General features: G+C 37.3%; 1 protein-coding gene across 2 annotated transcripts in view; it reads left to right on the top strand.

Moving 5' to 3' along the window:
- Positions 1–20288, top strand: part of LOC106523434 (glucocorticoid receptor) — a 77800-nt gene that overhangs the window by 18392 nt on the left and 39120 nt on the right. The gene's annotated exons all lie outside the window — the stretch shown is intronic.

The following is a 20288-nucleotide window of genomic DNA, read 5'->3' as shown; positions in this document are numbered from 1 at the left end:
TATATGTGCATTAAAAAAAGGACGTTGATGTTCGTTGAGTCGTAAATCCATCTTGCTAATGTAAATTCGACTTCTGCTCTGACGATGAATATGATGAAGATGAGCGCAGATATTAAGGCAAAAATGTTGGGTTTAATTAAGATTACAGTTTTCTGCAAAAAAATGCTCTTAAAATTACATTATCTTAACTTTTTATGATAATTTTCTACCACGATATATACCGTTACTGTGAAGGGATTCAGTTTATACCGTGATATGAAATAAAGGTCATACCGCCCAGCCCTAGAATGACATTATAACATCATATACAGTAAAAATTTAAAAGTCAATTTTGTATACTACACTTAGAAATTCATTTAAAAAAGTTCAAGAACCAATAAAATTGGCTGATTCACATTCAAACGTGTGGTTTTTAATTTTCTTTTTCCCACAGTTTGAACAACAGTATATTATTGGTGTGGCTTCCAAGGCCTTTCTGGGTTAAATGAAACGGTGTTGGGGCATGTTTCTCACTTACAAAATGAATACTGCAACAATCCAAGATGGTGGCATGACTTATAAGGCATTTTTATAAACAAAGATCTTTTCAGGATATATTATATATTATGCCATAACAGTTACCAGAAGAAACCAACTAGTTTTGCATCTTCTACATTGATGTTGGTCTAAGTCATCAACCGTTATAGGAAATTGTAAATATTTTAAATACCCTCCCGAAAGATGAGAGAGGTTCTGTCATCAGTTTGGTAATTTATTTCAGATGTGTTGTTTTAGTTCTCAATTGCCTTCAAGGCTGCAAATAGAACCACCACCTCTGGCAATAACCTTGTTTGTTTAGTTTCTATAAAAACAAAATTAGGTTCTTAAGAAACAAGACGGGCTGGTTTTTAAATCAATCATCAGAGGCCTGAGAGCCACATGCCGCCGAATCGGCTTCTGCATAATCCATCTTGTCATTTGTTTGGCAACACAAGAGAGGCGCTGGAAAGTCTTTGATAATATATTTTTTTTGTTTGTTAGTTGAAACTGTTGGATTTCCCGCACACACAATTCCACCTTCTTCTTTCTTTTGATTGTCAGTTTGTTGGCTGTGGTGAGGATAAGGAGGAAGAGGAGGGACAGCRCTACTGTAAATGGGTCCCAGTCCAGCTGGGGCTTCTTCTTTTTTTTTAAATTTCTCAGCCTTTTCCATATCCCCAATTGCTCCAGTATACTTGTATTATCACCCTCTCTGCTTTATACGTGAATCACTTCAGTTTGACACTGTTGGGAACTTTGATAGCTTTTACTTTTCAGACTTTTCATTCTTTCAGATCAGAAAAGCTTCTGTGCTTTTATGCTACTTTGCTATTATGAAACTGCAGAGTGGGGCTGCTCTGCTTAGCTTTCTGTTTGCCACAAACATCTCACCTATTTCTTCTTTTCGCAAACATGGAAGAACTGATAGCAGTTGAGACAAAAGAGACGAGCTGAAATATTGGCGTTCTAGGAAGGCAGCAGTGACGGGACGAACCTCTCTTCAATCGCAAAATCTGGGGGAATATGATTCCATGGCTTAAACTGTTTTYAATTAGTTTTATTTCTTGATTTTCGTCTTGAAAGGTGGTTCATATCTAAACAAAATGACCCCGAAATAATCACCCATGAAGTAGCTTCAGTGGCAGAAATGATCAAATCGACTTAAAGGGTTAGTGTGAGCACTCTGAGACATTTTAAGATTTTTATACTTTTTCAAATTATCTGCATTGATTAGTAATATTTATTGTTGCTAGTATGAAATGTTTTGTAATGCCTTGGTAAAATAATGATTTAGCATTGGAGTCTTTGTTGTTCTATATCTGGAACACAATTGAGTAGTCTTTACACTCTAGTAGCTTCACTTAAACTTTTTTTCCAGCAATGTTAGGTCAGATAATTACTTGTTTTTAAAATATTGGACATCAGCGCAGGACATTTGAAAGACCCATCTCCTAAAAATCTGAAGTGGTTGATTTGGTTCCAACACAGCATCCAGACTGGTCCAACTTGTTAGGATAAGCAATTAGAGTCCATTTTTATTTAAAATAAAACAGAATGAATTAGTATGTCTTAGGTATTGGCTTTATTTTCAATATCAGAGAACTATAATTTGGATTTTGTCCGTTTTTTAGGTTTTTAGTTTGTTTTAGAAAAGTTTGAAAAAAGTCGAGGTAGCAATGCATGATACAGCCCAGTACTTGTTGGGTATGTTCCCAGTAATTTCCTAATACAGCCCACGTCTCAGATAGCGTGTCAGTACAGGGGTAGACATACGGATATTTTTCAGGTTGTCCAGCGGACAACCTGTTGACAAAACCTGGTTGTCCGCAAAACATTTTGGTTGTCCAACAGAATCTCTAGAAAAATGTAATTTAACAAGTATATTGTTCTGTAGACAAAGTTTATTATATATAACTGTTCTCAGTCAGCCAGTTTGACAAGATCTGCGTGAATAAAACGTCCTCATTCTCTTCTTGAAATAGAGTATTTAAGGCTCAGGGAGTAAAGCAGCAAAAATATTGCTAATAAAATCTGGAGGTTACCCAACATACATAAACTTTTTTTTTTTGCTCATAGGTCAAACATTTTCACTTAAATAGGAGTATACTGTGTACATGACTCATTAAAAGTTACAGTTTAGTGTTCTGTTTGGCTTTACCAAGAATTTTCTCCCTTTCAGTTTTACAAATGACGGACACTCGCAGAGAACTTTAATCAATGTCTTTTTTCCTTGATTGTCCACCGGACAACCAGGAGACAGGATCTGGTTGTCCAAATTGAAAATAGGTTGTCTCGGACAACCTAAACAATGGTTTTGTCTACCCCTGCAGTATCAGGTATGTACCCTGTTGGTACTATGTACATAGCCTGTAAGCACATATACAAGTCACTTCATAATACCAAATACCAGGTATGTATATTGTGCCAGGTGTGTACCCCATTGGTTCAGGGTACRTACCTGATACTTTGACTTACTGCATCATTACTTGTAGTCATTTATCTAAATATAATCTAACCAGAACAAGAATAAAAGTATAAAACTACATTATAATGCCTGAAATGTGACCATTAGTCCTTTGCAAGAAAATACAACCGCTTTTGTTTTCTATTTCATCATTTTGCCTATTTTTGGTTTTGTATGATGAATGTTCCTCCTGCAGCTGCTGTGCTCTCAGCTCTGCTTTTGCACATTAAGTGAGCTTAACTCCTGCTGCGCTGGTGTGAGGGTTTGTTTTAACGTCTGCCGTTCCCTCCCCACCACCACTACATGGTACATCAGCCTTTCAGCCGTTAATTATGGCTGACATTCTCCCTGTTTTCCTTAATCTCCTCTCCGCTGTACTCTTTCCCCATCTCTTCTCTGTATTTGTCGCATCTCACCACTGATTCATYGCTCCTTCCTGTCCATCCACCTCCCTCTTGCACCGAAATGGTAGATCGTGTTTGTCATAGTGCGTTAGTCTCAACATTCCAGCTCTTTTCTTCATCCAGCAGCAATATGTACCTGTTTATTGAATTGTTTGAGTTCAAAACAGGTTATTATAGTTTTAGTTTTTTTGTTATTTATTTTTCTGATGCAATTACTAGGCACTTCTGCATTAAATAGTCATTTGCTGCACAGAAGTGAATATAACTGCCAATTGACATTCTCAAGTTGTTAGGTTAAAATTACCATAGGTGTGGCAATAGATGAGTCATCACCAACTGATCTCACGTTTTTGTTTAAAACTTTAAAGTCTGAAACCTAGTTTAGACTTTCATTTCTTTAATGCATTGACAAAATGAGCTTTTCAATATACAAGCTGTCACATTTTTTTTTTTATTTTTGCATCATGTTTACTCAGCCTAGTCCTATAGCTGAGCACATATAGTCGCCCAGAAAGGACAAACTAGTCTCTGCCTTTTTTATTGTTTGTTTTTTTTAAGGGCTCAGAGATACTTTTCAAACTATTAACAGAGATCAGTTGCTTAAAACATATTGTTTTTTACATATTTGGTCATTTTTAACAACCACGTTTGAGAAAGGAGCCGTCAGAGATGAGTACTTCAGCACCGTTGCTGATGACGAAGCACATTTTTATTAGATCTTGGCTGTGATTTAAAGTACAAACTAAACAAAATGAAAAGTATTCAAACAATGTTGCAAAGCAGGATCCAGAGTTCACACCAAACACATTCAGTCCATTTTATTTAAAGGTCAAACGTTTTTGTGAGAGTTGTTGTTACAAATTAACAAAGACAAAACGACACGAAGAAGGAAAAGTTATAAATGCTGACGAGCCTGCCAAATAATAAGAAGGCTAATTTTAATATCTGTAACTGGCCAAGTTTGGTTTTAAAATTTTATCCAAAGTAGTTGTTTTAGCAGAACAAAATATATTCATGCTTTTTTGCTTCTAAACATATGTTGTTGCTGCATATGAGGCCAATCAGAAGCAATGTAGGTATGACTGACAATTTAAATAATTTTATTATTATAGTATATAAAACACATAACTGTCCTTAAGTGAAATTAAACAGTGCCTCTTTTATAGGTCCTCTGACAGTTTAAATAGTTAGTCATCATTCACATGATGAAGCTAAACATCCTTTAAAACCATTTTCAGCACATTTTTTCTTCTTTTTTTTTTTTCAAAAATGAAAAACAGAAAAAATGAAATGTTGCCAGTTTGGTCACTACCTGTACTTAAACAGAGGAAGCTTGCATGCTTTGTGTTCATAAAATTTGTAAGCAATGCTGTTTTTAGATGTTGAAGTTTACATTAGTCGCTTTGGGATCTATTTTTCTCAGTATGTACAATAATTAATCTCGTAGAATTGCAAATGTTAACCTCACTATCCACCAGCAGTCTTAGTGCAACATAAAATGCATAAAAAACAAACAAACAAAAAAACCCACAAACAAATGCATGATTATAAGCATAAGTACATTTCTGTTAGGTTAGTTTGAATAGATTTCAGTCCAGGAGCAGGAAGTGTGCTGCTGCTCGGCTCCTGACATATAAATGTTGACTGAAATGCATCCGTGGGGACTTCAGTTTGCACGATCGACCTGAGGACACAAAGAGACGTAAATGTTCATGTCTTCAAATGTTATGYGTACGTGAGCCATATTAATACCCAATCCTCTCTGGAGCTCACCTCTGATGCATTTGTTTGGAGGATCTGTGCTTTATTGTGGTCGCTCCATTAATGTTGACCTGTGGTGAAAAGTGCTACTTTCACCACTAATGGGTTTGTTTACTTCCATTTAATCAATGCAGCTGACGCTGGAGGTTTTATTTTTTTTCCTGCTATTGGGGAATAAGAAGAAAATGAGTGTAGATGGACCTTTTTTATGTAGCTAATACTTAGTTTGACAATTGCCTATATTGGCATACAAATAAGAACATTTATGTTAGCTTTTTTCTCTGAAATATCACTTTGTGTCACTCTGAAATAAAACCAATTATGTTTTACTCTTTGCCAGCAAACATACATCAGTTTCCACACTGTTGACAGAGTCAGAGGTAATTTCCTTTCTTCCATGCTGCGAGCTTGTCTTTGTCATATCTCTGTGCTTGTCTTTATCACAAAGTGGGAAAATGTGCTCAAGTCACTCATCTATTGTTCTTATGAAGCTTTTCATAGTGGCTTTTTATTGTCTTCTTAAAGGCAAAGAAAGGTGGACACAAATGTTTTGCTTGTGTCTCTGTGTGATTGTTTGTCTGTCAGCAAAATATCTCACAAACCTTTGAACAAATTTTAACAAGACTCTTGGGGRAAAATGGATATACATCTACAGTTGAACATCCACGGATCAGAGCTTTAAGGGTTAAAATGCGAGGCAGATGAACTTCTTCGTTGTCTTGTCAGAATCAACCCAGACAAACCTGTTTTCTAAGGTTTATTGCATTCAGGTTTACTGCATCAACTTTATGACCTTACGGTGCTGTTAAAGGTTCTCATAACTCACTCACCATTTTTTATTTAGTGTTTTAAAAAAACCGTTGGAGCTGTTTATGAAACCTGAGTTGTGAAATGTTGGAAAAATTTTGCGTAACCTATAATATTTTTCCCTCCCTTTTTTATCTTATCGTTTTCAGTCTGTTTCATRTTTCCCCAACTTCTTTTTTTTTTCATCCATCATAAATCAAATCGATCTATTTTTAGAATTCAACTGATTTCAGCTCCTTGAACAGTTTTGTGTACTTGGATAATGGGCATCTGTGTGTATTTGTGTAATACAAAAAGACGGGCAGCAGAAGTAAAGAAATGCCAGGAAAACTGAGGGCTATTTTTTAGTAACCTTATGTTAATAAGTGAAGCAAAAAAATATTGTAAGTCTTCTTTTTTTTAATCCTTTATTTTGCCAGGTGAGGAAAAACTTATTGGGATTGAAATGAATGTATTTAAATGTAACWTGTCAGATTTATAGGGACATTGTTAGTTTAAAAAGCAGTAAAAAATCTGCATTCAATGTTAGCTTTACCCTTGAAAGAACATATTGTTAGAAACAGACAAATAGAAATGTATATTTGTGACCCATCATATCGAAATGAGGATTAAGTCAAATTTGGTCAACGTGGCCCAATTACATTTTCAGATTCCTGCTTTAAAAGCTGCATTTTGATACCTGGATCATCCTGATATCTTAAGCTTATCCAGAGATATGACTTAATTTGTGTTGTTGGTTAGGATAATACATTAATATTTGATCTGAACCCTAATTTTATGTAAATTCATTAAGTCATTTTTGATGTCAATGTAAAGATATTTGTATATTAAGACATCCCAGTTGGAAAAAACAAAAAAAAAATATTGCGAGCTCACAGGAAAAATGTGTTTTTCCTCAGGAGTTTTGTTTCTACTGCTCAAGAAAATGCTTCAAATTTTTTTTAGGATTATATTTTAGACAGTTGATTCAAATTAGACATTGATAAGGCGTTAATTCATTATATTTTGACAAAATGCAATTTTTGCACCAGTTTAAATCAAAACCCTGTATCTTCCTATATCTCCATATCCCACTTTTGGACTTAATCCACGTTTCGATGCGATGGGTCACATATATGTCTTGGCCCATTTAAATTCTCCATATTTACATTTTTCTGCTCTTCGTCATGCCTATTCATTTCAGAAGCCGTTTCTCACACAACCTCACTCTCCAGTCTCATCTAATTTGCCCAGAAATGTTTTTAAATGACGTGATGACCCAGACTAATGCTAAAAACCTGCTGTAATGGGAGCAGCGCCATTATCAACTCCCTCAAACCCATTTTCTTTTACAAATCTCCAGTCTAAAGGGCAAAGCACAGAGGTGTCGTATGACAGGCGTCAAGATTTACGCCTCTATTATTTTCAGTTATGACCCCCRCACCAGCAGCAGATGGCCCGCTGACTGACTCTCTACTGCGCCCAGCATCTCGACTCCATTTATTTCCAAGCTTTGCTTCTCTTGGAAAAAAAAATCGGTGGACTCCCCTGCTTGAACATCTGGTAGCAGCTCTTCTTTGATTATTTATTGACAGTTCTTCTGGGTTGTCTTGGGTTCAAAGCTCTGCTTGGGCCTTGGGTCTTTCTTTGTGGAGTTTGCATGTTTTCCTTGTGTTTGTGTGGGTTTTCTCCAGGTGCTCCCACTGTCCACAACATGCATGTTTAGGCTACCTTCCTCCTTCGAGAAAAAAAGTGATCTCAATGGGGTTTGCTTTGTTAAATGAAGGGTTTTTTTTTTTTTGCTTTGTTAAATGAAGGGTTTTTTTTTAAATGCTGTTGTGTTTCTGCACCTTTTTTAGTTTTACATTTGCTTGAATGAGATATGCAGAGTTGCTCTGAAAGCTAAGACTGGATTTCTGTTGATACTGTTTGTGAAAGTACAGCAGATGAATGAAGCTGACCTTCACCTGGGAGTTTGTCAATTGCTTTATAATTTTTTTCATGACTCAATGAAGTACAGTTGCAAATGAATGCATCATTCAAAACGACTGCAGAAAACAACACTGTCTGCTGAATGAATATATATATATATATATATATATATATATAATTTTTTTAAATAAAATGTCTACTGCTTTCATAAATGATTCGGCTGTAACATATTGATGTCACTGATTTCCGTTTCCCTGAGATTGAGATGTTGATATCCTATATTAATGAAGCCTTTGTGTCCATATTGTGCTTTTTAATTATGATTGCATGTTTTTTCCRTAGCTAACCTCACTGACTTCATGAGTTTTGACATTTCTCGATGAAGTGGAACTAGTCTGGCAGGGTGATTATCTGTCACAGTAGCGTTGCACTGTTGTCTGCCGTACAGACTATAAGCAACAAACTCATGCTTATTGAGGGAAATCCCACATGCAGTTTAATTTTGGAACATTTTCCAAATCAGAGCGGACTTCTTCATGCTGTTCATATTCAGCACTCTGTTCACCCACGCTATTTGCAGTCTCCTCACTGTATGTCAGCAGAATTCACTTTGCATCTTCAACATCATTAATCTTTTTGCAGACAGGGGCAGTGGGCGTATGCAAATGCAGCCCTCCATAACTAAGTCTTCACCGCTGCTTTCTGCTGATACGGCCTCTGCAGCTGCAGACGCTTGCTCTGAACTCTAGCCTACATACTCCATCTGCGTGCCCCGTCTGCATGAGTCTGTATTTTTCCATGTAATCTCTAAGCCTGTTTGCAGCACCACAGATTGGAGAGTGTTTTAATAAGAATGACCATAAAGATAATCATCGAAAGGCTGCTGGGTGTCCACACACTGAACCCAATGAAAGTGTAACTGAGCAGATGTAACAGCATTGCTGTATAATTTTAACAGAGATGCGATCAAGAGGAAAGATGGTTTGTTGTACTTATTGGATGATAGCAGGCTGTAATACAATTACCATTTCAAAGACAAGAGTCACTGACATCTGCTCAGTTGTCAAACTGGTTGTCAATTTGTCTTATTTTTCACTTAGTTTATTCTGACTCTTCATCATGTGCCGAAGGCTTGACTCCAAGATGCAACTCTGCAGACATGTTCAGTTCCAAGGTTCATGATATTTTAATTGTTTGTTGAAGTTTTGGCTTCTAATTTTATGTCAAACTTTAAAATAATTGCTTGGTCATTATGAAGTGTGTTTCTAAGTAAATAATACTTCACCTGTTGTAAGATAGTTTCTTGAACTGCCTCTTCAGGAGAAATAGCGTTTACGTCCAGCAGGACCGATGAGCTAACTGCTAGTCTGAACGCAGCCGAAACTAAAGTGTACAGCTGCCATCATGAAACAACGCCAATCTCCTCAATTTTAAAGCAGTTCATATAAATGCATTTTTATAAATAAATGCAGGTTTATTTGCAGGCATAGTGGGAGCAACATTGACGCGTAGCACTTCTGAGGCATGAGTCACGCTTGTCATTTATTTCTTTACGTTTCTGCTAAAAGTTGGCCCTTGCCTTCCTACACAGTTCCGCTCAATTCTAGTTTCCCTTCACTGCTCCGTCTGGGATTTCTTCTGGRCCAATCAGCAAACAGAARGCAGAGTTTTGAACGGMRTCAGTTTTCTGCGCARTGTCTGCTAGTTATTTTAGCATACGGCARTGGAGRAAGTGAATGAAGCCAGTCTGTGTTTTTTAAAGGCTTCCAAATTAAAATAAATTTGTCTGACAAAGCAGCAGCTCTCATTTACAGCCGTCTCGTTCAGCTCTGTACTTTTCTTCTCTCAGTAGGGTTGCTTACAGAACACGCAATTTCCGGTTAGCTTCTTAGCTTAGCCTCCTTCACAGTGAAACTGGCACACATATGTCGTGGCCAACCAATCTAATCATTTTAAACTTCAGCAGAGGCCACGCCTCCAGCAACAATCACTTCTCYATAGCAGAGAGTYCAGAACCTCGTACGAAGCAAAGTGAAGGACAAGGGTCTGGTAAAGCTAAAAGTACCATGTGGTATAAAATGCAATTGGATGTAATGTCTAAGATAGGGCTATTCATCTAAATTGCTCCGGGGGCCACAGTTACTGCCTGTCAACAGCTGAGGGGCCGAACATCCAGCAATGAARGTTATTATGTAAATAAACCAAGTATTACAAAGATCTGTTATCTTTGAATTAGTTTATTTTGCTGCATTTAATAATGAATACAACATAGAGAACCCTATAAAGGTAGTGATGATTACACATTATCAAAAACAAAAAGAACACATTATGCCACCAACCAAACCAATTTTATTTTCACTGTCATCATTTTATCTTCAACTGCTTGTAGTTTTAACTGTCTTACCAGCTTCTAGCCAAGATTCTGATGTTTCTGTAGATACCAAACATGTCTATGTTTAACTTAAAGAACTTAGAGTAATTAAAGTAGAAAACCTGGGGTTTGGGATTAAGAGATGAATGAACCAATTGGCGGGCCGAACTTTGGTCACTTGGATGTGGCCCGCGGGCCGCCAGTTGAATAGCCCTGGTCTAAGATTATAGTGTTAGCATAACCTGCTACACATTATGTCAAATGAACCCATTTAAATACAATAGTAATGGAAGTTCATATAGAGGAGAATTATATAATATTTTTATTATATATTATTTAGAGGAGATTATTTCTAATTATGTCAGTTTTGGTCCTCCATACTGCAGAAGCCTGATAATCATATATTCATTCAAATCAAGTGTGTTGGAGCAGACAAACAAGTAAAACATGCAGGGCTGCGGCCCTCCAGGACCAGGATTGCCCACCTCTGCGTTAAGACAAGTTAAGTCTTAAAACAGCTTCCAATTCCAAAACATGGTGATTTATTTGAACGCTATTTTACAAATTTGTACATTACTGTCACTTTAGTGCTAAAATGCTATTTTGGMATAAATGTGAAAATGCCCCAGCAGGATGTGACCCCTGGATACCCTAGAAGAGCTACATCTTACCGATGTTGGTGCTGTTTATGCTGGTGAAATACCAGTTTCAGTTTTCAACTTTMTCATGTAAAATAGATGACAGTATAAAGTTTACAAAATGCTCTTATAAAACTTTGCAGACTTGAATTGTTGTAAACTGCAGCGATCTGCTTTGCTCTTAGCTGCWTTGGTGCTAGCTGTCAGATCATACTTTTTTTCACTTTTTATTTCAACTAGTTTATAATTTAACCTCTCTGAAAGAGACTCTGAACGTCCTAATTGTTTATTTCAAAGCTAGGATGATTTACGCATTTATGGCCATGATAAATATTTATGTTGATGCACTGAGCCCTCTGTTATGTAATTGCCATTAATTGCTGCATGTAAATTCTGCCTGTTCTCAACCACAGGAAGAAAAGCGACAAACCATCCACATTTTGCCCTTATGAATGCTGTAATTATGACGGCAGTCTTTTGCTGCTAACACGCTGATGAAAGTACTGCTGGGTAATAGCGCCGTTTATAATAATTAATCATGAATTGGTTAGAGGAAAGTGGTCTTTTYTGTCATGTTGCCACTGTGAGGGAGAACAATAAAAATTGGGTGAAAAAGGGAGCGAGGACTTTTTCTTCTGCGTAATTTGTGGGGCCTAAAGCACTAAACTGCTAAATGAAAGCTAATTACATAAGAGGAGCAGGGGAAATGGGTGCTGTGCACCCGCAGGGTCCTGGCCATCTATCTGATTTAAGACGCACAATGTGCCAGCACCAAATCGAATCTGCAGGGAGCAATTGAAGGTTCCCTGCACCGCACACGCATACAAATGCTCACGAGCACACACACACACACGTGTTGGGATAAGGTGAACAACACAGATTGTTAGTCATGCTTTTATAGTCTTGTTTCATTTCTTCGATAATGTTTGAGGTGAGATGAAAACATTTCAGAGTGTTTCTTCGTGTGACGTTCTTAGAGCTGACTGTGGAAAAAGAAAAACAAATTGCTGGATTTATTTTAGCTTTAACCTTTTTAGTTATGAAAACATATTTTCTTCATTATTGTTGGAAGGAACTGCTACTATAAAATGAATTGCACATTTGTTTTTGCAATGTTCTCTAAAAACTGAAAAAAAAAACTGAAGAAAAATACAGATTTGTGAAGCTGGGCGTMTTCCTCTTTTTATTTTATTTATATGAGAAGCTCAATCAAGASATTTCTAACAACACTTCCCTTACTATTTAATTCAAAATTCAAATTCAAAAATACTTTATTGATCCCAGAGGGAAATTAGGTGTTGTTGTAACTCATTTAACTAAAGAATTATTGTAGAAGCTGATGGCTGTGGGCAGTAAAGATCTTCTGAATAATAATAATTATAATTATAATATAATAATTGAATGTTACATTTAAAAGACAGAACAAAAGGAAGTCAGACTAGCTGAAAGATTTATTTGCCTTTTATGTTAAAGTCAGTTACATCAAAAAAGTCAGACACTTTTAGAAGCAACCTGTCAGGTTTACATTACGTTGTTTATGCTTAAAAGTCATAAAACATGCCTCCACTAAAATCAGTTTGACAGAGAATCATTTATTTTTTTCTAAAGTTTATGCTTAGTTGATCAAGACATAAACGGTTCTTTTTTTCTGCTCCCTCTGCTCTGCACCATGTGGCCCAGTTTCCTGGCTCCACATTCCAACACGGCATAACTTCGCTCCGGGGATTTAACATGTGACCTCATCTAGTCTGAACGGGACCATTCTCAGAGTGGATCAGTGGAAGTTCTGTTGAGCTACTTTTAACTGCTTCCCCTTTTATTCATTGTGTTGTTTTGGAATTAAGTTACAGGAAAAAAAATACATGTAAAAAAGGTGCAGACAATCTCTCTTGTTTGCACACTTTTGTAGTTTGTTGTGTGTCTTTACAACGATCAGTGTTTTTAATTAATTTAATTATTTTCTGGGTTAATCTCGTCTGCTTGCACACGTCTTACTGATGAATCTCTTCCTGACTGATTAGCCTCGGTGACGCTGCACGTCTGAAATTAGTAACTCATTCATTCATTCAGAGACGTTTGGACTTTAACCATTTAAAGAAAATTATTATTAAAACCAAAAAGCAAATGGCAATGTTTCTAACAAATTGTAGCACTCAGAGAGTGTGTTGGGAATTACGCTCAGCTTCTGCCACACTCAGTTTTTGCTCAGTTTCTGCAAAATTGGCTGAGTTAGAGCTGTGTTTGTGTTTGCTATGTTTGCTTAGCTGTGGCAGCCATCCTGAATGGTTTGATTGTAAAATCTATCCGTCGCAGATGTACATCAGGCGATTGCTTTCCRAGTGTTTTATTAAAATCTGTCCAAGTTGGTCACGGGATATTTTTGCTAATTCAACAGAAACACACAGTCTCGAGCCTCTTATGCAGCGGCCATCAAACAGTTTACTGAATTATGCCTCAGCTCTGAGTTCAATTCCATTTCACTCACCCATGGGAAGTTTCATTTTCTTTTCCTCTCATCTTCTTCCATAAAGAGGCACGAAATGAATCCGTGGAGCAGTCTGGTCCTCACAAGAGCACATATAAATGTAAATTTGAAAGGCAATCCTGCTGAAAATGACCACTTCCTCCTCTGCTGCACAGTTTCAGCTTGATTATAATGGGTGGTCTTGTATTTGTTACATGCTTGCACTATATCAGGTTGCCGTGCATTCAGCTGGAGCATATTTTTAGTTTGCTGCTGACCCGTGTTCCCGTGTTGGAGAAAGGAGAATCGTGTTCGGGCCTGATGAGAAGAAAGCGACGGAGCAGACTGAAAACTTCACTGCTTCACTGCCGCCACAGTGGAAATTTGTGCTAATGAGTCGTCATTGTTGCTGCTTTGTTAATGATTCTTTACGAGCGTCTGCGCTGGTGCACGTTAACAGAAGCATGGAGGGAGGAGGGGAAAAAAAGGGGGAAAGAGTAGTGGGATAACACAACTCTCATTTGGTGTGAGAGAGGAAGTCCATGTGCTTCCTTGAATGACTTGTTTTTCCTTCTGCGGTGACTCACTCACTTTGACCTTCGCTTTTCACGCAGCCTCACAAAGATGCCACGGACAGTTTGCTGCATGTGTCAGAACAGTTGGGATGACTAACTTAACATCACTAAAACTTTTTTTTATTCTGTCAATCTCTGAATTGTTGATTGGTTTTATAAACCATATATTTTTTTGCTTTTCAGAAGCACTGTAGAAAGTGATTGTTTTTTAGTTTTTGTTGTAATAATTTGACAATTTCCTTTCTAAAACACCCATTTTTTAATTAATTAATTATTTTTTTTTGTAAATGACTAAAAACTATTCAGGCTTTCAAGTGACAGCAGTGCGTAGGAGATGCAGACACTCAAAAATGAGGGACGGGTGGGTGGGTGGCTGAATGGTGCGCTGAGGAAGAAGAAAAGAGAAAAACGGAGCTGTTACACAGTTGCGTTATGATTTGTGATGTCAGTTTTGTTTCTTTGTTTCTCTTTTAGCATTCAAAATCCTCACTTGGTAAATCTAAATCTAAATCGGCGAACGCATGCACACTCACACGCACGCTTCTTATTAGTGTCATACACACTCTTATCTGCGGGTAGGTGAGTCGGATAATCTCATGACTCGCCTGACCTCCTCTGTACTCCCTGCCAGCAGCGACGGTAGATTGGTCCAAGAGGCTGAGCGGGGGTGGGGACAGGAGGCGTCTGCAGCTGCTGCAGCAGGAATACAGATATTATATAACCTTAGCAAAAGAGGCAGGATAAGAGGAAGGACTAAAAGGGGAAGAGTTTTTATGGGGGAAAAAAGAAAATGTTGGAGAGTTTGTTGAGGAAAAATGGATGTGACTGAGATGAATCACAGCATAATGTGAAGGCAGGAAAGACAAAGTCCAGTAAAGATGATGAATTAATAATGTACAAAGAAAGCCAACTGAACTTATAATCAATTTTATATAGGCCCTTTGCAGCCTCTTTAGATCAAATGATTTGTTAAAGGAGAATTTTAAAACTAATTTAAAAAATATATTTTCCACTTAACCTATGACTGTAATGCTAAATATTTTAGAATAAATTTTAACAAAAAAATTCCTAAATATTAGAGTGAAGTTGTTACCTCCGCCAAGGGCGAGGTAATGTTTTCCTGTCTGTCTGTCTGTCTGTCTGTCTGTCGTTCTGTCTGTCTGTCTTTAGACAACATTACTCAAAAACTTATGGATGGATTGTCATGACATTTTTATCACATGTGGGTACTGGGCCAAGGAATACACCTTTTAAATTTTGGTGATGTTCCGGATCACGTTGTAGATACAGGAAATTTTTTTCTTTTAACACTCTGAGATCGGCAAAGCTGTGATGCTTTCACAGGGCTTCTGTAAAAAACAGTGAGCTGAATTGGACAGCACAGACTTCAAACTTTACAAAAATACTGTTAAAACCACATTTAATGATGAATACTTTTTGCCATAATATGCGCATTTACAAAAAACGTTTTTGTGAACAGGAAGTGCGCGACTGCACCAGGAAACTTATTTCTCCCATTTTCTCAAGCACACCACATTTCTGAAACAACCAATCAAAACAGTTTCTCGCTACTAGGCTTGTAAACAGAGAGCTGCCGGGCCTCAAAGTTTGGAGACGGGGGGAGCCAGGAAGCACTTTATAAAGAGTCAAACCATTACAAACTCATACAAGGGGATAAAACAGACGTTTTACATGGTGAAATGTGACTGATGAAAACTTAGGAGCTTAATCCAACACCAGTTTGACGATGAATAATGTCGAGTGACGAGTCTGACTTTTGTTTTTTCACATTGGACTCCATCAGGAAGAAACCCCGTGCATACTGCTGCTTAAATGCTCCCTACGTCAGAACTTATTCAGCAAATGTGTTTCCATCTCTGCTTTTGAGCATTAACTCTTACAGGATGGGGGAAATGGTCTTGGCGGAGGTTTGCACTCTCCGAGTGCTTCAAATTTTATATGAATTTTATACGCTGTTGATTTATATGAAATATTTGCGTGAACAATGTACTCCATCTGTTATTTAAATCAACTGTTATTTAAAGGATTTTAAAAAGTTTAAATTTTATGTTCATCTGTGTGAAAACTGTCTATATTCAGAACGAAATAATTTTACTCTCCTGAGGCCTTGTCATACTTTCCACTCCCACACATTAATTGAAGCTTTGATCTTGCTGAAAAAAGGAAGAAAAAAGAAAAAATCTTGGCTTGCGTCTGTTCCCATGTGGTAATTGGTACAGTAAATGATTTCCCAGTGACACTGCAGGTCAGTCCAGTTCAGACGCTCTCTCCATAGTTACTGGGGAAAGTGTGTTTGTTGTAGACTGTCATTAAGGTCTCTCGGTCTTTTCCTGCTCATCATTATGTAATAAGGTACTAAGAAAACACATTTAGACGTTGTGTTTATGTTCTGGCTTCAAATCAAACTTATTGACAAAGGAATGAAATGTCCAAATGTGGCACTGTTGGTTTAATTTAACATTTTATGAGCACATACACAGATAGATGTGTTTGTTAGTAGAACTACAATGGTGGGGGACAATTGGAAGCACAGATTTTTGTGATATTTACCTGTATGGTATGAATATAAACACACTGAATGCAGAAAGGAGATGGAAGCAATTGAATATGCTAGATGGTAAAAAGTCAAACATATGTCAACAAAGTGAAGAAGGTGTTTAATGTTTAATTCAATCAAAATCCTGTGGTCATTTTTTTTCTATATGAACATTGGAGTCATGTCAAAGCAGGACACGATGTACTTATGTAACTTGTATTATTTTTAGCCCTCTATCTAATGCACTTCAAAATACAGAACATTGGTATAAAATTTGACAACCAAAACTAGGGCAAATAATTAAACACGAACGACAACAGATGCAAGGCAAAATTCCTAGACTTGTCTAGCTTGATTGCTGGAAAATCCCCATTTCACAAGCAGTGTTTGATTCAGAGGGAGCCCTCACAGATCAAACACCTCCCAATTATTGGTGCTCACAACGTCTTCAGTGTAATCTGCTTCAAGTTGTCAATAATGAAATAAAAAGAAAAGAGGACACGGCAGTTYAGTGTGCTCCTCCTGGCAGAGGTCAGAGGAGGATACTTTCTATAAATACTCTACAACTGCCAGACCAATAAGCCAAAATTAGAACCAGAACATATCAAAATGCATCAACAAGCATTTGCTGTGTGGTACTGTGGCAGAACTGTGATGCGTTCAGACCATTATGAGGGTTGAAGGAATGAGGCCACACCTTGTCATGGCAGGTAATATCTGTGGGTAATCGACTAATTATTACTGGCAGGCTTGTAATAGGCTCGCATTGTGAAGTTTGGTGTATCACACACACAGATTAGTCACAACACAGGAGCCTTTGTGAACAACATCAATAACACTGGTCCATGACTGCAGCAAATTCAAATTTTGTGGACAGGGGGACAAAAATGCCATAAAGAGGAGCTCATTGCTCGTCCGATCGTCAGCGTTCAGCTTTGACTTTGATCAGCCGTCCATAAAACCTGTCCAATCCATGGAGGCCCCTTATACCTTGCAGAACCTAAAGGTCACTACTCTTGTTGTTCTTTGAGTTTCAAAGTGAGCAGCATTTGGTCATTTAGGTGCTGAGTTTTGAAGTATTAATAGTTTTTCCCCCTTAGATCCAGTAATTTAAATTATTGAAAAATGGGGTGTATTATGTATTTTCCAGGCACAGATGTTTCTATACCACGATCAAGTAACTCTCACCTCCAGTTGTTGTGAAAATGTTCTATATATAAAAAATAAATTTGACTTTGCATAAGCTGCGTTTTCATTGCAAATGTGTGCAAAACTTTGTCGAAATTCTGTTAATGTCGAAAAACACAGTTTCGCAACTGCTGTGTTTCCATTAAGTAAGAAATGCTATTAAAGTCACGCGTGAATACGTTTGTTCTCGCGATAAGTCATTACAAACATGGTGGCAATGGATGTAAACAAATAGCACATTGCTACCGCAACACTAGCGCTCATCATCAGAGGAGACGTCGGCATCTTTTATCGAGGCTTTCCAGTGACAAACCCCTACTTGGGAGCGGCTATGTCTGCTGTGTTTTTGGGAAATTGTAGTCGGTGAGTTTAATACTTTCTTTTACAACTTCTTTGATATTACTACTATTTCTACTTCCTGTTATTTTCTTTTTCGTCGTCTTTATCTCCAGTAGAAACAGTCGGTTGTTGGTCACGTGACTCCCGTGATGCAACAAAAGTGTTTCCATTGCAGTTTTTTGAAAAACACCAATTTCAATACGGCCGAAAAACCACCTCATCCTAGCGCAAAAACATTTTGTCCAAAAACATATATATTTTTAAATTGACGTGTTTCCATTGAGCAATTTTTTTTCAAAATTCTAATTTGCGCATTTTCATGATCAGTGGAAATGCAGCTAGTGTTTTATCTAAACTTTGAAATTGGCCTTTGTTGCTTTAACAACATCCTACCATTTCTGACACTCCCACTTCAGCACGTCTTCACAGCAATGCTTCAGGGGAGGGATGCTCTGTGGGGCGGGGCCTCAGCTGGTGACTGAGCTCCAGGGAGGAGCTTTGTGTGCTTTGTACCAGCGAGTGTTTAGGCAGCTCCATGTGAGATTCAAGGACTTCTCAAACATGCATAAATGAGTTAAAATGACTCATTGGATATCTTTTTGATAAGTAAACATTATAAATGATGTAAAGCTCAAAAAAAGTTCATTTTACATAATACCTCACCACCACTACCAAAAAATTGTAATAATAATTTGCATTTTCCAAAATAATAGAAAAGTTAATTTGTAAAAAGAAAAAAAATCAAAGGGGGGGATATTTCTAGTTTTTATATTTATTTTTACTTTTTAGCATAGGTTGTAGGTGCACATTGTTTTCACATCATGTCATAAATATGATGGCCTTCCTCTATTTTTCACAGTCTGGGAACAAATTCCCCTATTTCCGTCTCCCCCTGTGTAGGCCATCTGCAAAACARTGTGCTTATACTTTTTGTTAGAAACTGCCAAAAATAAAAAAGTGAACTGCATTTAGAATCTCATGCATTTGAGTCTGTCTTAATCTGCTGGGAGTGATCTTGACCAGCTCTCTCTCAGGACAAACATAAACATCTTAGCTGGACTTCTACCAAGATCCACTACGGCTGCTCTGCTTGGTTCCAGTCAAGTTTTCATAAGCAGGTGTCATCTTTCCAGTGACCATGAGTTAGGTCGCGTCTGTTTGAAAATAGGACTAGGGTCAGCTCGGTCAGCCAGATCGAGATGTTTTTTTCTTCTCTTTCGTCTTTTACACACGGTCCATTTCTTTGTGAACAACAGGTCTGCTGTTTCCAAGTTATAGCTTTAAAAATGGAGTATGAGCTAAACAAAGCTGCAACTTTACTCAAACTAAGATCTGGACTTCATTTTTAAAATCTTTATCAAGCTTAGCGACGTGGTTTTGTTGTAAAATTCCATCGTGCATTCCAACCAGTGTGCTTTCAAAACAGACAGAGAGATGACTRAAGCCAGTTAAACATGGTCCAGTTCACTCCTGGTTCACATGCTGTCACCTCCCTTACAGCTCAGCTGCAAATTGGTACCTGTGAAAGGCAAAACATTACATTGTGAGTTTTTTTTATGCAACTACAAGAGAAAGATGCCGCTGCATGTGTGTACATAATCTTAAAAAGGTTTACGGATGATTTAATTGAGATTATAGCACAATTGCAGGCTTGGTCTGAGATTTAGAGCTTAGCTGCTGCACAAAAAGCTGACAAGCTTAAATCCSTTTGGCTTGTTTGCTTTCATATCAATGAAGAGACGACCAGTAAGCTCGTCATAAATAGATCCATTGCTTTTGTCACATCAGAGAAATTTCATTTTATTTTATTTTTCTCACATCAGCATCTTTTTCCTGTTTAAGTCACACTGAACATTTGGATTTTTGTAACTGCAAGAGACAACAAATTGACTTTGAGATAACAACATATGTTTAAAAAATGTGCTTATGCTTTTAACTTATATGCCTTTGAAGCCAATCACTTTCTTTTTGCTTACTTAAAGTAGTGTAACCTTAGTTGTAACATTAGACTTTATTTGATGAACATATATTTTAACTGTAAAATAAAGACAAAAAATACTGTAGGCTGTTTAGTTTTGTACGGAGCCATTTTATTTACACATAAAGCATTCTGGGTAAATGATGACGTGGATAGGTCCTCGGTATGAGCGAGCTATATCCACCCTGAAGGTTAATCTTGGACAATATCTGACGATCGACTCTTTTAATTTAATGAAACCAGAGAGCGTTGACAGAGAGGAGAAGGTAGAAACGACTCACCCTGTAACTGAAAATATGGATGGAGGACAAC

This window comes from Austrofundulus limnaeus, unplaced genomic scaffold (assembly GCF_001266775.1).
Source record: "Austrofundulus limnaeus strain Quisiro unplaced genomic scaffold, Austrofundulus_limnaeus-1.0 Scaffold156, whole genome shotgun sequence".
NCBI lineage: Eukaryota > Metazoa > Chordata > Actinopteri > Cyprinodontiformes > Rivulidae > Austrofundulus > Austrofundulus limnaeus.
Note: the sequence above shows the minus strand (reverse complement) of the source record. Positions and strands in the feature narration are given on the sequence as shown.